The sequence below is a fragment of the Cyclospora cayetanensis genome, unplaced genomic scaffold (genome assembly GCF_002999335.1).
Source record: "Cyclospora cayetanensis isolate NF1_C8 unplaced genomic scaffold, CcayRef3 CcayRef3_contig_275, whole genome shotgun sequence".
Lineage (NCBI taxonomy): Eukaryota > Apicomplexa > Conoidasida > Eucoccidiorida > Eimeriidae > Cyclospora > Cyclospora cayetanensis.
In genome coordinates, this window is record NW_020312231.1 from 4,426 (window position 1) to 13,102 (window position 8,677).

At 54.5% G+C, this 8,677-nt stretch overlaps 1 non-coding gene across 1 annotated transcript; it reads right to left on the reverse strand.

Annotated features, from left to right (window-relative positions):
* Positions 1-6,088: 6,088 nt before the first annotated feature.
* On the reverse strand, positions 6,089-6,159 carry Trnag-ccc. The gene has a single exon. It is a non-coding gene; the product is annotated as a tRNA-Gly (tRNA).
* Between the last annotated feature and the right edge of the window lie 2,518 nt (positions 6,160-8,677).

The following is an 8,677-nucleotide window of genomic DNA, read 5'->3' on the forward strand; positions in this document are numbered from 1 at the left end:
GGCCTTTCGCCCGCCATGTATCATTCCTCTGTATAAAAAAGACCCGCAAAGGCATCACCTCACTCAGGAGATAGCAGGGCTTTCTGCTTGCGCTGGAGAGTGATGACGACTTGAGAAACAAAGGCGTCAGCCTCCCGGTTGACCGCGGCCTGCAGTACGATAGGACATAAATAGAAGCACTGAGTGAGAGGTGTTTGTTGGCTTTTCGGTGGATGGGAGCTGGCAGATACCGAGCGCGCGAGAGAGAGAAAGAACGAAAGAAAGAAAAAGAGAGAGAGACAGAGGGGGAGATGAACCCGTATAGAGGATACACACACCGAAAACGAGGCAAAACAGTCCGATATACACATGCGACACACTGCACAGCAGCAGATGAGGATGAACAGATAGGCGAAGTGACCCGACCCTAAAAAACGTTTATATACAGCTCTACCTCGGCGTACTTACTTCCGTTACTTTTGCCTCGTTTTCGCCAATGGCTTTGCTGTCAAGTTTCTGTTTAATGTGCTGAAGGGCCTCGCGCCTTACGGCCCTAAATCGCATTCCATACACATCGCACTCTCTGCTGCTCCTAAGAAGCGCTGCAGCACTGCACACGTGTATACCCCCGGTAGCGCTGTTTGCTGAAGAAACGGTAGACCGCTGACGCCAGAGACTCACCGAATCGCCACTTTGGCGGCTTCTGCTGCTTCACGGGCTTTCCGAGCTTCCGACTCTCTGAGGTGTGAGGAGAACGCAGACAGGCATGGGAGAGTTAGCCCAGAGGCAGCAGGTATGTGCTTGCTGTAGGGGTCAACGGGAACTCCCCAGCTGACAACAGGGAAGCACGACGCTAGCTGCAGGGGGACCAGGGAGGTGGCAGCCCCCTTCCCCCCTCCTCATGCGCACAGACATGGCGAAAAAAACTGCGCAGGCACCGCTTGACAGCGAACCAGGAGGTGTATGATAACAAGCATGGGAAAGGGTGCGCGCAGCAACAAAGGGCCCCAGCTGCAGAGGGTGAAGGGCCTCTAGAGGCGAGCGCACCGCCAATCCCGCGTTAGACTCTGCCGCCGCACCACAAATGCCCTGTACGCAGAAAGCCCCAGATATCCAGCGGATGCATGCAAGACTAGCGCAGCAAAAAGGACCTTGGCAGCGATGCCAAGGGGAACAGCAGCCTCTCCTTAGACGCGCCACCAACCTATCCTGCGCGTAGCTTACGGTATAGCCTTGCCGCTAGCGTCCTGCTCCTGCTGCTGCTGCAAGCAAACACTGAAATCTCCTGTGGCGGCCCGGAGGGCCGTCTCGACTGCAGACGCTGCCGTTGCATCGTGGGGGGTCACCAGCAGTGCAGCAGCACCCCCCAGCGTCTGTATACTCGCCACTGCATGCAACGGCTGCGTTTGCTGCGTTTTTTGCTGCTTGAGCTGGTGCCGCCTCGGCTGTCGGGGCTGGGGGTGGTCGCGCCCTGGCTCCTCAGAAACACCTAAGGTGACCCTCACGTGAGACAAGGCGGCGGGCCTGAGACAGACGGCAGCACATGAGCGTAGTAAACGAGCGTAGTTCAGTCCCTCTTGCAGCCGCGCCTCTTGCTGCAACTGCGCCTGTGCTTCGGCGGCTGCTTCTTACGTCAGCTGGAGGTTGCCGAGGGTGAGAAAGTGCCGGGTAAGAGCCTCAAGGCAGGCCTCGCATTTGGGCCTGAGATCCTGCAAGAACTCGGCACGATTCCAGGGGGCGGCCTTGCGCTCCTCCTGGCCTTGGCGATCCGATGCGCTCTGCCGCCTGCCGCAAAGGGGGGAGACGGTCTCACATGAGGGGCCTTTCTGGAAGGAGGGCGCTCCCGAGAGGGCGAGTCTCGCCAGTCTAAAGGCGTCGGTAGCAGGCTCCATGAAGGCGCTGACATCCCCAGCACGCCGCCCCGCACGCAGCGCGCTGCTGCGGGTGCTGCAGCTGTAAGTACATCGAGAGAGCAGCCGTTGGCGTGGAATGTGCGTGCAGATAGCTACAGCGGGTGAGCACTGAGCTCGCCTTGGGATGGCTTCCCCACCAGGAGTAAGAACGCACAGAAGACACCAGATATATACCGTTAACATAAGTAGAACAGGCACTCTGGCCCCCTCCTGGCAGCACTGCTGGAGGCTCTCTCGCCTCCCCGCGGGCGTGGGGGCCGGCATTACGCCAGACAAGAGGCTGTTTTCTACAGCTCGGGCGCAGTAGGATTCAAACAGTGAGATGGGGGGCCAACAGAGGCCCCCCTCCTCGCTATCCTTGAAGAACGCGGTATCGCGTGGGACGCCAAGACTTCTTTTCTGGCTTAGAACATGGGGCGCCTTATGACCAGCGCGCAATGAAGTCCTCCCACCAAACAAGGTAACCTAAAAGCCACCCCCCTACCCCCGCCGCCCCTTATCGCTAGACGCGCAATGCGCTGAGCCCCTAGCTCTAAGCCTTCTCTATGCTTGTGCTACACACTCGGCCTCCTTCCCAGTGCGGCCGCCACTCGCAAGCCGATGCTGAGCTGCATTCCCGAAGCGGCACTACCCGAGTCCGCAAAGAGAGATGGAGATTCTGGATGAACAAGGAGAAAGCTCTGAATGCTCATTGTCAAAGTTGGTCCGAAAGCCTGGCCAGTGACGCCCCTATTGCAGCCTCTACTGGCCAAGGGCCCCCCCTGTCGAGTCCCACCGACCCATTGAGCCCGGTAGGGGCCTTTTAACCTGCCTTCCATGATCGCCAGAAAAATGCATGGCGCTCACAAAAAAGCCTTTACTGGGTGGATTGGAACGTACTGATGTGCGGCTGGCGAGGCCTTGTGCCTCTTCTGATAAGGACGGGGCGAATTGAGGCGCCGCTGCCGGGGGGCGGCGTCTGTCTTCGTGACATGGCTAGATGGTGGTGACCCTCCTAAAGGTCTTTATATCAGAACTAAACAGGGTCACTATGAAAGCTAGAGCTAGCAGCAGAGGCCATAGAGGGCCGTTCTCAGAGAGCCTTGATAAGTCTCCTTGAATGTCTTGCCTCGTGTATCCGCTGTGCTTCGAGATGGCGCCTTCTGTCTGCATCTCTCACTTCTTCTAGCCCCTTCATCCTTTGCTGGCTCTTCCTCCGCCGCATCGCGCGCTGCCGCTGCTCCCTGGAACACTTTTCCCAGTGGCCCTTTTACCTTTCGTTTGCTTCTTGCGGGGTCCTCAACAGTATGGCATTGGCTCCTTGAAAGGCCATTAGAGGGCACGCCCCTCTTGTCTCACCCATAGACTCCTCACTTATAGTGTGCGTTGAACGCCTGGAAATGCACCACAACACGTAAAGACCCTGGGGGCTTCGCCCTTGTCCCGCTGTGTCTTGTACTAGGAAGACTAGAGACGGTAGTTGTGGCAGTCCCACTACTACGGGCAATATGCGAGCCGAAAATTCCACGTCTCTCGCACTAACCCTATCTCGCTGCTTTCCACTCGCTGCATCGGTCCTTGGCTTGCGCTCAGTGCCTATTCAAGTGCCTCCGCTCCTACATTTGCAACTCTTCCCAACTGTCCTCGCCTCATGAATTCCCTGCTTTATCGTGTCTCTACATTTGAAGTCCCCCCTACCTACTTTCCCCTCTACCTTCAGCTCCTGTTCTCCCCCAGCTATAACATACAACCGCAGCCCAGCTGTCAGTCTTAGTCTGCCCTTATCTCTACCTATTTTGGCATCTGTGCCTGTCGGTATGCTGCCCTCCCTCTATGTACATAGCTACCTCCAGCACCTTCTGCCAAGGCAAACTTTTCCCCTGTGCTTCCCTGTATTCTTCTCCAACCCCTTTCGATCCCAATGTTCCCCATACTCTCATTTTCCTGTAGCCCGTTCTGTCGTGTGATTCTCTTCCCTCTGCCCTGTTACTCTGCCACGGTATACAGCAGATCCCGGCGTCACTGCCCTTCAGGGTACCCGCATCCGGTGGAATCGTTCGCGGTGGTGTTTCCTCCGACCTTCTCGCACTGTCTTCCCCCCCATTCTACCCTAAAACCTCTGTTAGCTACTTGACCCCCTGTTTCCCTCCGATCGTGTTCGTGTTATCCCTTCCAAGGCCTCTTGCTTTCTACTTTGCGCTTCCGCTGGTGCTTGAATATTGCTACCGGACTTGAAAGGTGAGCTTGTTGTCGTCACCGACGTGAAGAGCAGCGCGCAGTGCCTGTGCGAGCCCCTCAGACACAGAACAAACCTCACAAACTCAAGAATGTTAGACGCAGTGACTAAGTGTTTGGGCCCGCCGGAGGGCAAAGCATCATGCAACGCGCCCTGCTTGTGGCGCCACCAGAAGTCCAAGGAAGGCCTTCGGTCTGACCGCTTCGTCCACGTTCATCGAGAAATTGTTTTTGAACGCCGCCAACAAATTTTCTGCGTATCCCCAAACGCACACAAAGCCTCATTGCTGCTGTTGCAGGCATGGTACGCACTGCACTGCACCAGCCACAATCAGCGTAGTGGCAACAATTGCAGCTGTACGCTCAGCCCACCAAAGGGGATGGGCGTCGTTAAAGAATCTGCCGAGCCTCCAAGAGCGACCCATACGTCCACTGAGCGCAGCATAGGACAGCGGTGCATCTGGGATGTGCAGCTACCAGTGTTGTTCGTGCTGCGAAAGGTACTATTGCTGCTATTATGCCTGCTGACGCATATTCTGTTCGTCGTCTTCCTCGTAGCCCTCGGCCGCTTGCCGCTCAAAAACCCGCAGAAGCTCAGCGAAGTCTGCTCAGCAGGAAAACGACAACAGATACAGGGGATAGCACGTTCATCACCTAGAGATGTTACGGGAGGGGACGTTGCACTTGTGTGGGGATCTAGGCTACGCTTGCCAGCCGAAAATGCAAAAGCTTCGAGCTCATAGATTCAAGCACCTATCTGTCCACTGCAGTCTTCCTCTATTTCCGCCATTAGGGAGAAGATAAGGTCGTCGGTGGCGCGGGCACCCAGAATCCCTGAAGGGCAACTCATGAGTGCTTGGAGGGACTGCTACATTGCTTGGTCTACCCCGTGGCTCATGCGTCATTTCCTGCCTCCCCTCTCTCCCTTCTAAGGGCCCTGTCTTTCCAATCAGTACATTCATGCTGCGCTAGGCCATGCTATTTTTCGTGTCGAGAGAGCCTCTCAAGACTCTATGAAGTATCAGAGACTTCAGAGGAGTCGGGGCGCCTCCTCAGCCTTTGCGCTGCTAGTGGCGATAATAGTACTAGCGATAGAAGCAAACAGTAGAGAGACACGGCAAAGATACAAAAGGAGGAGATGAGGTGACTGGCTATAACGGCAAGGCCGAGGAGTGCAGCCAGGGGTCACCAGCTGAAGAGCAGCGCAATTTGTGATACAAGAAGCTGGCCTATTTTGTAAAGCCGGTTTTCTGCTAACACTTGAAGATGGTTGGATATGTGTGCGGCCGGCATTATGGGTATGCATTGTTGACGGCTATTCTCAGAAGAACCCTTGCCATGTGCCTGTCAAATCAGTGAATCATGCAGGCGCGTGCACACTCTGTAGCAGGGGATAAAGGGGCTCGTATTTCTGACCCTGAATTAGCTCCTTAATTTCTGCCCTGCTGAGCGACCCTTCTTTGGGCATCTCCAGCTCTGCAAGCGCCCTGGCGCAATGCGCGAGTGTGGCTTTGTCAAGTGGCATCCTCACTGCTTCTTACTGCCTAGTCAATTGAAAAGAAAACCGCATATCTGTATTCTGATACTCCTCGTTTTCTTGCGGAGTGAAGAGTGCCAATCCAGGGACAAGAGTGAAGGGGGCCTCACTAAGGTGACCCTCCACCACCCCAGTTGGGGCGTGTAAGGAGCTCATGGCCAAGCGTCATTTTAATCGTATAATATGTGCAGCTCTCAGCTTTATTTATGCATCATTCATTATTCATATTTTTTTGGTAGCTTAGCAAGGATCCCTCCAATCTCCAACTGAAAAAAGCCTCAAACACACCATTATTAAGGATATACTTGACGTTTCAAAGGAGGGATGGCCACGCAAGAAAAGTGCTCATACCTAAACTGTTAGCGCCAGAGTCAGTCCGACAGGTTGGAAGCACGAGAAACAGCGGAAAACTGCCCGCCACAGGAGACGTCAGTTAAATAAGAAGTGCGTCAGCCGGGACTCGAACCCGGGTCGCAACCTTGGGAGGGTTGCATCCTACCCCTGGACTACTAACGCTCTGAAGGGCACACAGAGTATAGGCCTTCAATGCGCGCTTTTCATGTCCTACAGTCTCCAAGGTTCATATTTATTGCCTTGGGTAAACTGGTCACTCATTGCACGTACAAGTGCAGCTTACCCTGGCTGTAGCGTGACGCTCCAGGTTCCCCCTACCAGTAGAGTCTGGGATTTGGGGCGAAGGGGGGACATAGGGGTTTCGAGACTTTAAGTATGCAAGGCGGCATGATACCATCCAGTGGTCTGTCCCTCGCAGCACACTCGCTAGCGGAAATATCATGGCAGGGCCCTTGGGTTTGCTGTACTTCGTAGTCGTTCATTATGTGCGCTGAATGCGTGCATCTAAACTCTACTTTCATCTTTGGGCAGCTATATATGGTTGAATATGCGTCCAGATCAGTACACGTGATCCAAAGTAAAGAGCTACAATGAATATATTGAGTGCTAGTGGATAAACAAATATGTAGCACGCAAGTTTAGATTTTGTTACTAGAAAGCCTCGGTATAGCTGTCGAAGCTTGATCCTGCAGAGACCGAGGGGGCTTCCATTGGTAGAGTGCGGGGACTTCCGTGGAAGCTTTTGTAGCAGGAGCTCTTACGGCAGCTGCTGCTGTCTGCTGGGTGTTAAAATGTCCCGTTACAGTACCGAGACACCACCAACTACCGCTGTTGCTAAACTTTTAAAAGGTTCTATGGGGATATTGCTACCCCTTCTCTCCTAGAGCAGCTGCTACGCAGCAGTGCCTTTAGGCCACTCCTCAGCATCAAATCGGTACTACTTTTTTTTTAGGCGTTGCCATGCCCCTCTCGCTAGACTCTTCCAGGAGGCAAAAGTCAAACAAAGCGTGTTACCTGTCGGTCAGCCTTCGTACTAACGCTTTTGGCACTAACGCATGCGGCCCCAGCAGCTGAAACTCTCCAACACCGAGGCCCCATGTTCAAAGTACTGCAAAATAAATCGCAGGGACACGGCCTCCTTGATAGTAGTGCGCAATGGCCGAAAGCGACGGACCGTGACGAAGAGTATTGAAAAAGGCAATGCAGAATCAGTAGAGTCAAATGTGCTGAATTCTTGTCCTGTCTTGCGAAGTTTCGACAGACTGAGCGCGGCCTACCTGCTCCCGTGTAATGTTATTTAGATCGTAGTGATATTGCATGCCGAAGCGGAGGCCCCCGCAAACTGCCGCATGACTGAGAATGCAGACAGAAAACCCAACTCCACGCAAAAAGCCTTTTTGTTGCTGTGTGCATTTAAGCAATCTAAAGACAAGTGCAATACACACAAACAGGTTACTCGAAGAAAGGCGCTTTCCAGCTCCTTGAACAGAGCAGCATGTAGCCGTCAAGGCTGAGATGGACAAGGAGCAACGGGTGGTTCAGAAGCACCAGCCAGCAGCGGGTGTGTGCAAGACCAGAGTGCAGCAACGACTGGAAAATACAGGAAGAAAAGCGTTGCCCGTGCCCAAAGAGACACACGCGCAGCGAAAAAGAACCCGCGTAGCAGGGAAAAAAACACAAGAGTAACGGGAAGGGGTAGACGACAATAGTAGAGAATTACAAAAGGTGGCATACGCGACAGACAGCACGGAGGATGCCACGATAGTTAAGCAAACGGGTGAAAGAGCCGTGCAATGAATGATTAGGGACGCACACGAAGCTGCTGCGCGGAAAAACACTCACTGCTGCAACTCGGGGTGGGGTAGCACATGGACCTGCGGTGTGAAGGAGGCGTGCGCCTTGCGGTACTTGTACACACCCTGAGGTGGTAGAAGCAGCATTGGCAGAGACACCACTAGCGGTAAAAATGGCGCTAAAGTCCAGGAACGCCGCTACGGCGAAGCCCTACAAGACTACGCCCTGAGGTCTTTGGCACGCGCTTTCTCGGTGCAGTGCAGTGCTGCTAAGGGACCCCAGAGCGCTAGTGGCATGGAATGCCACCACAGGGAGAACACGTTGCAGCAACAGCAGAAAGCGACAACTGGAGCAGCCGCAAGTCCGCAAGCCAGCAGCAGCACTGCACCTGGAGCTCTGCCTGAAGGCGCGCGGCGGCACCCGGGATGAGTGAAGTGCCGCCAACTACAAACACATTCTGCAGCAAACATCTGCAGCGGCAGCAACGGCGGCACAGCACAGCAGCAGCAGCAGCATGCGGAGGCAAGGCATGCGTTACGAAGGCGTTCAAGGCAGGCAGGCGCAGCTGCGTTGCCTTTGCCCCCTTGTGGAGGGGAGAGGTGCCGTGCCACGAGTTGGAAGCAAGGCGGCACGAAAGATAAATACGAGCAAGCAGTCCAGGGTTCAGGCGCAGAAAGCAGAGAAAGAGAGCCCGATCTACCGTACAGACGTAGAGAATGTGAAAACAGGGAGGTGTAAATAAACGCACTAAGCGCAACAGGCAAACACGCCGAGCAGGCGATGGAGGGACGACCTCCCGAAACACGGACAGACTCAGAAACACAGAACGTGCATGGAGTGTAAATCAGTCCCTTAGCAAACGGGAGTGTGTCTAAGAAGCAAAACT